General features: G+C 33.2%; 4 non-coding genes across 4 annotated transcripts; 3 read left to right on the top strand and 1 right to left on the bottom strand.

Moving 5' to 3' along the window:
• Positions 1-4,143: 4,143 nt before the first annotated feature.
• Positions 4,144-4,217, bottom strand: TRNAN-GUU (transfer RNA asparagine (anticodon GUU)). The gene has a single exon. It is a non-coding gene; the product is annotated as a tRNA-Asn (tRNA).
• Positions 4,218-6,945: 2,728 nt separating this feature from the next.
• Positions 6,946-7,019, top strand: TRNAN-GUU (transfer RNA asparagine (anticodon GUU)). The gene has a single exon. It is a non-coding gene; the product is annotated as a tRNA-Asn (tRNA).
• A 716-nt stretch (positions 7,020-7,735) lies between these two features.
• Positions 7,736-7,809, top strand: TRNAN-GUU (transfer RNA asparagine (anticodon GUU)). Its single transcript has one exon. It is a non-coding gene; the product is annotated as a tRNA-Asn (tRNA).
• A 1,322-nt stretch (positions 7,810-9,131) lies between these two features.
• TRNAN-GUU (transfer RNA asparagine (anticodon GUU)) lies at positions 9,132-9,205 on the top strand. The gene has a single exon. It is a non-coding gene; the product is annotated as a tRNA-Asn (tRNA).
• Positions 9,206-14,747: the final 5,542 nt, after the last annotated feature.

Genomic DNA, 14,747 nt, shown 5'->3' with positions numbered 1-14,747 from the left:
ACAATTGTTTTGAGCAGAAGAATGCCTTATAGATGAAGTTCAAACTAATTCTAGTGTCAATCAAGTTGGGCTTCCCTAGCATTTTTCGCATGACTTATGTAAGTGGTCACTTTAAATAATCCTTTTTGTGTAATAAAATCAACGAAGGAATTAGTGTTTTTTTTTAAATTATATATTAGTATTATCTGTTACAGGACTGTCAAACGGTTGAGTACGTTCGTGCATTTGTGGTGTGGCGATCTTCTGTCAGCCCTCCAACAGATAATACTTCTTTTATTTTAATTCATCTATTTAAAGAAGTTAAGATATGCATTGTAACACATGTAATATTGTAAATCTATCTATTTGTATGCAGTAAAGTGAATAGTGGTGCTGAGATCGACGCCCTCGATGCACTCTCTTGACTGGACAGAAAGGTTCACTTTCTGTCCAGTCAAGTTTACATCATCATAGTTTCATAAAGTGAATAATAAAAAAGGATTATTTAAAATATTTCAATAATTACAGTCTATTAAAACAAGCAAGGAATTCAAATCATGACAACAATCATGCATACAAATTATTTTTTTATCAAAGTTTTTAATTACATTTTGGCAAAATGGCGACCCTGTTTCGTTAATAATTTACGAATTTAAGGCTTAAAGGCTGCAATCAATTCAGTTGATTCTATGTAGACACTGTCTTTAAAGTATCTCTTTTTCCTCAGAAAATTTTATAAAAATTATGCAAAATTTGTTTGCAATAATTTTATTGTTTCGGTGTCTATAAATGTATCTGGTATTATGAATAGGTATACTGCTGTATTAAAATTTTATGTTATTATTTTCTGTTAGAAAAATTCGAAAAGCAAAATATTTTTTTTCCGTAAATGAGGCAATGTTTTATATTGCCTCTAAAGAGCCTACCTTGGGTGCAGCTTTGGCTGATTATATTTAAATATAATATATATTATATGTATCATTCCCAAGGCATTTGAAAGAATTGTATATATTTAGTTATAATTATAATATATACATTACTTTTTTGGAGTGTCGTTTTGTCCCTTCCAACATTGCTTCCTAAAATGTTGATCTACAACCACAAATTTAGTTCTATTTAATCATTACATTAGAGCTTCTTTAGATAGCGGTAAACAAGTAGATGTTATTTTTTTCTAATTATAGCAAAGAATTTGATGGGATAAATAATAAAATCACGGAGCACAAACTAAACCACATAGGGATACAGGGTGAAGGGGACTTTGGCGGTTCTCGTACTTTACTGAAAATAGGTCACAAGTTGCAGTCCTTAACAATTACATATCCAGCTAGGTTTAAGTCCCTATTGGCGCATCACAACGATCCCCGCTCGGTCTATTGCTATTTATAATAAATGTAAATGATATACCTCCACTCAAAGTCGTCAAAACTACTTAGCTTTACTGATAACAGGACAATAGTCACCTTAGTCATGAAGTCATTTCATACGTACTAGGAAACGGATCATTTTCGATACAGCTTACAATTTAGGAAGGCTAGTTATAGCTAGATGTGCGACCTTGGTGTTCGTCATGAACGTAAGTTGCTTTTTGATGTCTACATTGACAATGTTGTAAAAAGAAACCTCTGAACATTTAAGTTTTTAATGCGGATTGCCAAACATTTGACGGAAGCAAATGTCATTAAAATATTGTACATTCGCAAAAAGCCACTTGGAATACGCCACGCATATTTGGAATCCTCGCTAACGCAAATATATTGATCGCACCGATAAAATCCGAACGGTTAATGAAGTATTTCTGTGTCCTTCAAAAATTCCGTATCATTCTGATAATTACCTTGAACTCTGTCGAAAACATCATCTGTTGTCGCTCCCAGATCGCTGGGATTACAGAATTAGTTCATAATTTAGACAAATACAGAATAGGAAATGAATATTATAATAGGGCAGTAAATAGAAAAATAATATAAATTATTAAATTTTAGCATTAAGCAATATAGGTAAATAAGAAGGAAGCAATAATTAGGCACTAAAGTATAGACAAAAAAATTAAATTAGGAATTAGCGTAATTAATTATTAACGAAATTATTAGATAGAGAAATGATCAGAATTATTAACGAAATTAATTAGTAACGAAAATTGTAAAAAGTAGAAATGACAATAAACGAAACCAATATAAAAGATCTCTGCTATTTGGAGACGAAGGATTACGAGTGACTTAATTAAAAATAAAAAAGCCATGTCTAACTGTTCCACGCAAATCAATTCGTTTTACGCCGCTCTTACATTTGTCTAAACGGTATTCGAATTACTGGCAAAACAGTTGTATGGTGCGTGCAATTGCAAGCATTAATAAAGTTTGTCAGCGGTGGGATCTCGATCCGTTCACAGCGAGTGTCCGCGGCAACGTGACATGTAAGTGTGAACTGTTTAGGGCTTTATTTAATAATTACCAGTAAGGTGAACTATAGTTAGGCTTGTTTTTTCAAGTAATACTAGCTTCGGCCAGAGTCGTTCTGCCAATGACCAAAGCGGTCATGCAGGCCAGTTCTAACCGATCCTATTTAAAATATATAGTGGAGATCAAATACTAACAGTAATCATTCTGCGGCTGAAATGATGATCATGATTACTACTACATTGATTTTTTATAAAATTTGAAAGTCAGAGGTACACATTAATAATTTCTTATGAAATGTAGCAATGTTAAAAAGCTATTCCTATGTAAGGCACTATTGGAAACGGGTCCTATTAGACCTACGGGACAGGCCTATATCCAGAAGTTCTCCGACTGAAACTTGATACGGCTGAAATGATAACAATCATCTGTCGTACATTGTATTGTTTTGCATCGGGAGGAACATGTACTTAGTCACTATTTCAGCTATATTTACTCACGAAGCTAATAACCGCAGAGCACCAACTTTACTGCTGCGGGCAAAGTTAGCTCGGAGCGTGTGCCACACGGTCCGGTTTGTGAGTATTCATTCACGAACATTAACCAAATTGGCTCCATTCGACTAATTTTAAAACTTTTCACAGATTCGACAACTAGAATTTGTTTTAAAAAATCATTGTAACAAACTAGAAATTGTATATCATAAGTATCCTCTGCAGCGACCATAAACAAAACAAAAAATAGAACAAACTTATTAATATCATTAAAAAAGACTTTAAAATGTGATTTTTCTATAAATCAATGGATGCGACTTCTTAATCGTAACAAAGATTCAGCGTCATTGCCTTAAATATTATATATCACGACAAAATATTTGATGTTTAAAAACAATCTAAGTTGATTAAAAAAAAAATACTTGTAGTGGTTATCATCATCACCACCAACATGGCAGTCCTAAGATGTCCACTGTAAGACATAGGCCTCCCTCATAGAATTCGAGTAGGACCAGTCATCCGACGACCTTAAAAATGCCGTCTGTGCGCCTCGTAAGCCGAAGACGTAAGCAACGCTTGCCGGCCATATGTACCGCGTGCTTCTGCCTGAACATTGCCAATTCACCTTGCTAATCCGCTGGGCTGTGCTGGTTACTTTCGTTCGTCTACCGCTATCCTTTTTCCTAGTAATATTAAATAATAATTAAAATAATTTAAGAATATTATTCATGAAAATTTGTCATTTTGTTTGTCATAAAATAACCAATATTTGAAAATATTTACATTTATTAAATTTGACAAATCCGACATATGAAAATGTTATTCAATTTCCTGCGCGGTTCCTTTAAAAATGCCACGCTCGATGTAAGACGAGTGCGATTTTTATAATGGGCTTTGCTAAAATAAACTTTGTTCATTTTCAAATTGAAGAAATTTTAAAACTATTTGAATAGTTACACCTTTACGCACATATAATTTCCAAGGGCGTAATACAGCGGTTTGTTACTTAAAATTGTATACATATTACGTAACAGAGAACCAGAATACAACTGTACGTCCACTGGTGGATATGTTCAGCCTCCCCATGTAAATTTCTAATAGGGCCGAATGGAAGTGGTCTGCTTAATATCGAAAAAATAAGCAAGACAATTTTCATTGGGCAGTGATATGGATTTAAAGAATTACGTGACAAGAAAAATGATCAATGACATCAAGTAAATGGTGTCCTAATTTAGGCACTTATTATATACATACTAAATATAAAAAAGTTCCGCCCCCGGGTGGGCTCGAACCACCAACCTTTCGGTTAACAGCCGAACGCGCTAGCCTATTGCGCCACGGAGGCCTGTGTTTTCTTTTATAAATTGACGTCATTACATATATATATATATACGTTATATATATAGTACACATTACACAAAGTCGTGTTAGACACACGATTTATAACTCAAGAACAGCCAGGTGAACTTTGTGATTTTAATGTTTCTAGTTTTATCTGTGTCCAGAATAAGACAATAAGTATATAAACATCATATTCATGAATTACAAAACTTAACATTTAATAGCACCAGTCAAGCCATGTATGAAAACGTGCATAATAGTTTTGTGTAAATTTGATGAAACGTCAGCTGCTCATGCTTTGACTGTTAGAAGAAACAAAGATTTCTGGGTCAGCTAATTATTCTTGAAAATATTTCTTAAACGGCAATCTAACATCTACTTGAAACACATGAAATGCATCATTTGTAAGAGGCATACAATACAAGTATTACCGCCTCACCGTTTATGTCGACAAATTGTAAGGCCAGGTAATATTTTTGTCTTCTTATTTTAAGCGCTCTAGCAGAATCACTTTGATGCTATGTCTAATTTCTCAAATAAATCATCGTTAACATATCGCTGCATCTCAAGATTAAATAACTGGATAATTAACATTATTATTTATTACGTGATGATTACATTATTATCATTTTTATATTTTCATAAAAAAAACAAATAAACTTTCGGCCTGTCTCAATGAATAATGTCCAATTGACAAAGTTCATTCTTACCGCCGCGAATTGACAGTGTTTTTACCCTACTACTACTTCACAGCCAATTATGACACTAGTTGGGAAACTAGTGGACATTGCTTAATTCAAAGCTTCCTCGGTCGATTTAAATAAAGAAAACAACAAAACGACACTCTCATAAATTACCTGTAAATTGTGATCAATGTTAATAATATACACTACTAACAAGTTAGTCGGCTTACAATGCGCCATCGTTTCAATGCGTAACGCTTTCGGTGTGTAGGCTTGGAATAAGGATTCTTCAAGCGCAGTGTGACTCTTTGTTTTTCGAACTACCCCTAAAGAATATATTTTTCGTACAATTGAATCCGAGGTCCGATGCTTCATTTTGGGTTCTTCGTTTGGGCAATCATCCTACGAACGTCTGGTATACAAACAATAGAATTCTTTTTACAATCACTTAAAAAAACATACCACCCGGTTATATATATACAATCCGTTAAAAGCAACTGCTTGAGCCACAAGATTCGATCTTCGTTTGGAGTAACTGCCTAAACCGAAGTCCCTTCTCGGGAGCACTTGCACCCCTCACAAAACATGAAGCATCCTAAGCGATCTGAGACCTTGATCGCTTCCTTAAGCGCTTTTCCATTTGCTATGAGCATTTGCCAAAAAAAAATCATATGATGCACATTTCTTTAAATTACGTATAGTGCCGTAATTTAACGAGCTTGTTCTTCATTATGATAGATCAAAGACATTATTTAATAATCTTCCTAACGACAAAGATAATGATATCTCACTTCAAGGAAGTTGCTATTATTGTGACAATGAAAGCCGTGTATGTAAGTTATAAATGAGATTTTCCTAAACGAAGCGGCACGCTTATCTTCCCTCGGGAGAGTACATTAAAACAGCGTCCCGTTTTTATTGTCCGTCGTAATTTTAACTTTTTGATAATAATGCAAATTTGTTGGCCATTTTTAAGTCTCTTAACGACCCAAATAAAAAGGGATAAATAAGCATATATTTTTAAATAAACGTTTGTAATTTGCACAAGAACAGAGACGATAAATTCAATTTATTATTTATACATATATAAATTATTTATTAACATTCTTGTACTTGCAAACTTAGGAGATAATTGAATCAACAGTAATAAACGTGGTACATTTCAGCCACAGGACGTCTGCTACTGCTGAACAAAGGACATCACTATGGATTTCCAATAGAACTGGTAGAGAGCAACCTGAGTCCAGCATCTTCTGATGACTTAAATGAAGTTGTGGATCCATCTTGTGGGTAGACGTCGTGTGGTATGCCACGCTTGTCGATTCAATGTCCACTCTAGTAACTTATGCGAAAAATATTTGTGATTACAAGACATATTGGTATAAATATGATGGAATTACTGTCTTACGGTTATTTATACAGGAGCAGTGCCCCCGGAATGTATGCTATTTTTTTACAACAAGAGCCGTGCGTGCTGTGCTATCTACAACTTAAAAACTAGAGATTTCTTGAGGGAAGTTTTTTAGGTAACTGGTATTTTAACGGTTGCTTCTTAATACATATTAATTAACTATTAAGGCGCCAAAATTTAAAATCTTTTAAAAAGGTTAGAAGACAGATGACATGATAAATGAAATAAATAAAAATAAATTGGTAGTCACGCCCAAATTTGGTCTTCAAAAAGTTAAAAATCTAAGAGTTCTGCGTTTATAATAAAGTTCCACGAGATATATTAGACTTTCCTTTTCTTAGTTTTTAGTCTAAAATTATAAATAAATTATTAAATAAATCTCATTATAGCTTTCAAGAGTGTTTGAAGAAATGCGTAGAATCTGGTTATTCTACTAGACTCATGGTTGTTATTATAATGTACACATGTTAAATTTCTGATCAGCATTCCGAGCCGGTGTTAGTATATTGTTTATTGTATAAAAATAATCAACGATTCATAAGTGCATGTAAAAGCATTAAACAAAACTAAATATGTATAAAGATATTTTGAAAGTATGGATTTTCTTTTACTGTACTTATTGAAATATGTTGACATGGGCCTCCGTGGCGCAATAGGCTAGCGCGTTCGGCTGTTAACCGAAAGGTTGGTGGTTCGAGCCCACCCGGGGGCGACAATTATTTTTAATTACTTCAATTAAACCAAACGCGTGTTCAGTATGCACAGTGTTCTTCATATCATTTCATGATTCAATTCTTAACCTAGTTCATACGAAAGTTTATTTTGACACCTTTTATGAAATACATTCGCTTCAAAAACGCAACGATCACCGTTTAAAAATTTCAATGCCGATTATTGGATGTTCAGGAATATTTAAGAAACCTTTAGAAATTTGAACTGTAATGAAAATATTTTTTACTTCTGTTTTTTGTTAATGTATTAATTTCGTTTTTTCATCATTCGCTATTTTAAGTTAATATTCGTTATCAAAATCATACAAAAATCTACATTTTTGTATGACTACCAATTTATTTTTATTTATTGCATTTATCATGTCATTTGTCTTCTATCCTTTTTAAAAGATTTTAAATTTTGGCGCCTCAATAAATAGGTGTTAAATATCATCAAATTTACACAAAGCTATTAAGCTCTATTTCATACATGGCTTGACTGATGCTATTAAATGTTAAGTTTTGGAATTCATGAATATGATGTTTTTATACTGATTACCTTATTCTGGACACAGATAAAACTAGAAACATTAAAATCATAAAAGTTCATCTGGCTGTTTTTGGGTTGTAAACCGTGTATTTAACACGACTTTGTGTAATGTATATTATATTTACTAAGTATGTATGTAATGACCTCAATTTATAAAAGAAAACACAGGCCTCCGTGGCGCAATAGGCTAGCGCGTTCGGCTGTTAACCGAAAGGTTGGTGGTTCGAGCCCACCCGGGGGCGAGATGATCTTCAAAGATTGCTATGCAAATTTTTGTGTCAATGAAGTTATAAATATGTATTTAAAAGGAAGTAAGATCAAGCTTTCTTATGATTAATCTCTTTTACGTGTGAGACGATCCGGGGTGGATATCAAGAAGGTGCCTACTCCTGAGCAGTAGTGCAATGCTTGCCTAGCGGAAGGCTACGCAGAGTCGGTAAAAATAGCCATTTTAACACTTTACGAGAAAATCTTTTGCTGTGTATAGCAACAGTGAGAAATATAGGAAAAATACTCAGACAGAGTTTAATTTAAGGTTGGCACTAGAACTAAAGACAAACTAGTCATACTTTTCGTTCGTGCCATAAAACTGGTAGCACTTTTATGTGTGATTTTACAATAAATTTCCTTTTAATGCCATTAAATTATCATAAATTAAATTTTAAAAAGTTAATTCACAGTGATTATTTCGTAAAAATCACTATAATGAACAGTTTTATGTTAAAGCAATTTATTTGAAATATGTTTGATGATATATTAGCTATGTTAGAAGTTTCTTTCAAATTGAGCTTATTATATAATATTACACAAATGTCTAATGTAATTGATACAAAGTAAATAATTAACACATATTTTTTGAGAGACCTATACAAAAACTTAAAATATATCACGTATGACTTTATCCGTTTTGATAAAGTCATACGTGATATATTTTAAGTTAACTCTTTAACACTATTTGGACAGTTATGTCCTGGGGCCTAGGATAACGATCCCAAATGCAATGCTTCTACTACGATGATTGGAGTCGACCGCAGCAAAGAACTTACTTACCCTCAGGTGAAATTTTGCCCTATTTTGCAATAATTAATCAAAATAAAAATGAAATACCAAATATGTTTCTACGCGCTAAACTCGAGAATGATTCCATCAGTTCAGGATTTTTTTATGTTTTTGTTAAGACCTGTACTGAGCTTGATATAAAAAGGAAACAAATGGAGGAATTGCAAGAAAATAGTAAAAACTCTTATTTCATCCCATAGAAACGACAGAGTAAATTAAAACTGTGAATAGCTTTCTTATATTTGACGCGATAAAAAATATTGCAGTTAAAAGAATAAAAAAATCTAAGTAATCGTTTTGTTTATCTTGTTGAATCAAACTTCATTCTTCATTTTAACCTTATTCTTTATGTAAATTTAAATTTTATTTCTCATGAAGTTACTATATTTTCTGTTAATAGCTGCTTAAGTTTATTACAAAGAAAAGGTTGCCTACACAGATGAAATTGTTTGATATATTTATTTAAACTGGCCCACGGAAGAATTTTAGACTGTAGCAGATATCGGCCTCCGTGGCGCAATCGGCTAGCGCGTTCGGCTGTTAACCGAAAGGTTGGTGGTTCGAGCCCACCCGGGGGCGGTACTTTTTTATATTTAGTATGTGTATAATAAGCGCCTAAATTAGGACACCATTTACTTGATGTCATTGCTCATTTTTCTTGTCACGTAATTCTTTAACTCCAGATCACTGCCCAATGAAAAATGTTTTGCTTATTTTTAGGATTTAAAAAAACCACTTCCATTCGGCCTTATTGGAAATTTACATGGGGATGCTGAACATATCCACCAGTGGACGTACAGTTATATTCTTGTTCTCTGTTACGTAATATGTCTACAATATTAAGTAGCAAACCGCTGTATTTCGCGCTTCGAAATTATAGCTGCATAAAGATATTTGAAAATTTCTTGAATTTGAAAATGAACAAAGTTTATTTTAGCCCGTTATGAAAATCGCACACGTCGTACGTCGAGCGTGGCATTTTTAAAGGAACCGCGCAGGAAATTGAATAGCATTTTCATATGACGAATTTGTCAAATTTAATAAATGTAAATATTTTCAAATATTGGTTATTTTATGAAAAACTAAATGACAAATTTTCATGAATAATCTTTTTAAATTATTTTTATCTATAATATTAATACGATTAAGGATACCAGTAGACGAATGAAAGTAACCGGCACAGCCCAGCGGATTAGCAAGGTGAAGTGGCAATGTTCAGGCAGAAGCACGCGGAACATATGGCCGGCAAGCGCAGCTTACGTCTTCGGCTCACGAAGCGCACAGATGGCATTTTTAAGGTCGTCGGATGACTGGTCCTACTGGAATTCTATGAGGGAGGCCTATGTCTAACAGTGGACATCCTAGGGCTGCCATGTTGGTGGTGATGATGATAACCACCACAAGTTTTTTTAATCAACTTAGATTGTTTTTAAACATCAAATATTTTGTCGTGATATATAACATTTAAGGCAATGACGCTGAATCTTCGTTACGCTTTAGGAGTCACATTCATTGATTTATAGAAAAATCACATTTAATGATATTAATAAGTTTGTTTTAATTTTTGTTTTGTTTATGGTCGCTGCAGTGGATACTTATGATATACAATTTCTAGTTTGCTACAATGATTTTTTAAAACAAATTCAAGTTGTCGAATCTGTGAAAAGTTTTAAAATTAGTCGAATGGAGCCAATTTGGTTTATGTTCGTGAATGAATACTCACAAACCGGACTGTGTGGCACACGCTCTGAGCTAACTTTGCCCGCAGCTGTAAAGTTGGTGCTCTGCGGTTATTAGCTTCGTGAGTAAATATAGCTGAAACAGTGACTAAGTACATGTTCCTCCCGTTGCAAAACAATACAATGTACGACAGTTCATCGTTATCATTTCAGTTTCCCATTGGACCAACAGGACCCGTTTCCAATAGTGCCTTACATAGGAGCAGCTTTTTAACATTGTTACATTTCATAACAAATTATTAATGTGTATCTCTGACTTTAAAAAATTATAAAAAAGCAATGTAGTAATAATCACGATCATCATTTCAGCCGCAGAATGATCATTGTTAGTATTTGATCTCCACTATATATTTTAAATAGGATCGGTTGGAACTGGCCTGCATGACCGCTTTTATCATTAGTAGAACGACTCTGGCGGTAGCTAGTATTACTTGGATAAAACAAGCCTAACTATGGTTCACCTTACTGGTAACAATTAAATATAAAGCCTTAAACAGTTCACACTTAGATGCCACCTTGCCGCGGACACTCGCTGTGAACGGATCGAGATCCCACTGCTGACATACTTCATTAACGCTTGCAATTGCACGCACCATACAACTGTTTTGCCAGTAATTCGAATACCGTTTAGACAAATGTAAGAGCGGCGTAAAACGAATTGATTTGCGTGGAACAGTTAGACATGGCTTTTTTATTTTTAATTAAGTCACCCGTAATCCTCTACAGCCAAATAACAGAGGTCTTTTATATTGATTTCATTTATTGTCATTTCTTCTTTTTACATTTTTCGTTACTAATTAATTTCGTTAATAATTCTGATCATTTCTCTATCTAATAATTTCGTTAATAATTAATTACGCTAAATCCTAATTTAATTTTTTTGTCTATACTTTAGTGCCTAATTATTGCCTCCTTCTTATTTACCTATATTGATTAATGCTAAAATTTAATAATTTATATTATTTTTCTATTTACTGTCCTATGATAATATTCATTTCCTATTCTGTTTTTGTCTAAATTATGAACTAATTCTGTAATCCCAGCGATCTGGGAGCGACAACAGATGATGTTTTCGACAGAGTTCAAGGTATTTATCAGAATGATACGGAATTACAGGTTTTTGGATATTATCGACGCGATCAATATATTTGCATTAGCGAGGATTCCAAATTTGAAACACATATTTCAAGTGGCTGTTTGCAAATGTATAATGTTTTATGGATATTTACCTCCGTGGAATGTTTGGCAATCCGCATTATAAACTTAAATGTTTAGAAGTTTTTTTTTAATAATATGGCCAATGTAGACATCAAAAAGCAACTTACGTTCGTGACGAATACCAAGGTCGCACATTGCATTTCATCTAGCTATAACTGACCCTCCTAGATTGTAAGCTGTATCGAAAATGATCCGTTTCCTAGTACGTATGAAATGATTGAACAATTTCAAGACTAAGGTGACTATTGTCCTATTATCGGCAAAGCAAAGTAGTTTTGACGACTTGGAGCGGAGGTATATCATTCACATTTATTATAAATAGCAATAGACCGAGCGGACATCCATATGGGACATATGATTGTAAATCACCTTTGTGATAGGAACAACGGAATCCCAGTTTTTTAAATGATTTTTCCGGGCTATCAACTCTCACTGGTTCCAATATTTCTAATGCCTAGCTATGTCGTTACGGATAGGGCACATCACTTACTACCAGAAGAATGTTCCCTTAATATTGTAAATAAAAATGGGTACAGGAAATTAACTTTAATTTACAAGTAGTTGAAGTATACGACCATTTGTTACTTACAATTAATATAAACAAAATCAAAGCCCGGCGCGACATGCGTTTGATGTACAAAAAGGCAAAATACCCTATTATATTATCCAAGGTTAAAATCGACGATAAAAGCCAAAGCTGTACCAATATAGGCTCTCTAGAGGCAATATAAAACGTTGCCTCATTTACGGCAAAACATTATTTCATGAATAATTCACCTTAACCATATAAATGTAGGGTTTTACATTTTAAATTTTTTTAACAGAGAAAAATAACATAAAATTTTAATACAGGATACATAATACCACATACATTTCATAGACACCAAAACAATAATTTTATTGCAAACAAATTTTGCATTATTTTTATAAAATTTTGTGAAGAAAAAGAGATAAATGTTGGACAACCTTTCGTGTGGATAACAACAATAAATTATTTTCATAGCATACTTTAAAGACAGTGTCTACGTAGAATCAACTGAATCGATTACAGCCTTTAAGCTTAAAATTCGTATATTATTAACGAAACAGGGTTGCTATTTGGCCAAAATGTAATTAAAAACTTTGATTAAAATATTAATTTGTATGCATGATCGTATGTCCGACATAGTTTTTTTAAAATTCTTTGCTTATTTTAATAGACTGAAAAAGGAAAAAGGGTGACGTCCAGGGTGTCGATACCAGCACCACTATTTATTTTATTAGGTACAAATAGCCTTGATTAACAATATTACATAATGCATTTTAATTACTCCTTTTTTTATTATTCACTTTATGAAAATATGATGATGTAAGGCCTCATTCTACTGAAAACAATTGTGAAGAACAAACAACAAACTCTGTGGGGTTTTTGTGGTCACATTTGCATTATTCTTATGAGATGAGGATTTTTCTACAAGCCTCCTTCGGATAAACTTTCTCAATTTATTACAAGATATTACGAGAGTGTATTGTCAAATCGTACGCAGCTGCTCACAAAAGAGCTACTAATACCATAATATTGGCCTAGAGAAAGGGTAACAAGTTTTCAGTATTTCTACCAACAATGCTTACCTGACTGTAAAACACTATTCTCATTATTTCCTAAATTTATTGTTATTCACATACGTACAAACGTACACCGAACACTAGATTGTCATATATATAACCAATATATACAGTCATAACATTTTCTATACTGTACCATGTTCATACGGACTTGTTGAAGGCAGCAAAATGTAATACGATTGATTACGGGTTAGCTAAGGCCGGGAGACGACGTTGCTATCTCACGCAGCAGGCGTGCTTCAGCATGGCAACAGAAATAGTCGCGTTGGTGATTAACATTTCATTCTTTTTGTACAAAGACCGACAATTTGTAAATTATCAATGAAAAAATAAAAATTGAGCACAATATCTACTGGTTTTTTTAATCGATTTTAAACAAGCAGAATAAGCAAATTCCTCTATACAATTGTATTGCATTATGGTGTAGTTTATAATCTGCTATATACTTCTCCCCTCTTCCTGTCAAGAAATTAATCAGTACTAGGTAGTCATGATTTATTTGTGGCAAAATGTATTATAAATAGATTATCTAGCCGGTTGATGTTATTAAGGTGAACTTGAAAATATTTTTAGCAACTTCATGCGGAAGGTGTATTGGCGAATTTCTACATGTAAATTGAGATTCTATCCTGGAAGCAAAATTCTGATTTGAGTCATATGATAGACACGTATGAGAAACAAGGTAGAATGCTCTGAGATATGGTGACGTAGTCTAGACCAGACTAATAGTACTTACTGTTTCCTATTAAAACAACTATACTTAAAGACCACATAACTAAGGTGAACTAATCAACAAAACAACTAGAAGTAATTTCATAGTAAATTTGTTTGTGGTGAATGTAGCGTGTGGTAAACATTATATTGCGTTGCGTCGCGTTGCGTTGCGTAATGTAATTGTTTGTTTATGTGGTTTAAATCTTCCTTATTACTTCTCCTTTTAATTTTTCTTTTCTTTCTCTATTATAATATTCACCCATTTCGCCTACCTTCATTAATTTATCTCTGCACCGGACCGGTTAACTGATAGAAAACGCCTTTAGGTTTAAGCTCGCCCTCATACATACATGGTATAACAAGTGTCTAAACTATTTAATAAATAAATATAACAGCGAAAACTCTTTTTAAACAGTGGAACAACTAAGATCTGTTAAGAACATTACCTAATTTCTGAAATGGTCTATCAAAGACGCAATGGTGCGAAAAAAATAATCGCTTTAATAATAAGTAGTAAAAATGTCTATCGCACAGACTAGCAACATTAGGTAACAACATAAAAGCAGCGAAGAGTTTTAACTTACTTTAATATAGAATCTTAAACGTCTGACAAGTTTCTCGTGATATCGCTTCGGAACTTTTTGAATGCTTCTGAAAGGGACGTAACGTTACGAGGTAAGATGGAGTTTTCGAACAACAATATGATTTGCGATTGAAATTGATATGATCTTTACTTTCCTTTTTGAAACACTTTTCAGTTTATTTTGCCTCGATGTTAATTCAAATATCGTTATAAAAAAGTAGTAGATTTTCATTAAAACTATAACTCTTACTGTGTATAAAAT

This window comes from Battus philenor, unplaced genomic scaffold, assembly GCF_028537555.1.
Source record: "Battus philenor isolate CCGP_79_NKW_IND1 unplaced genomic scaffold, ilBatPhil1.0.hap1 SCAF_18, whole genome shotgun sequence".
Taxonomy (NCBI): domain Eukaryota; kingdom Metazoa; phylum Arthropoda; class Insecta; order Lepidoptera; family Papilionidae; genus Battus; species Battus philenor.
This window is presented reverse-complemented; position numbering and strand designations above follow the sequence as displayed.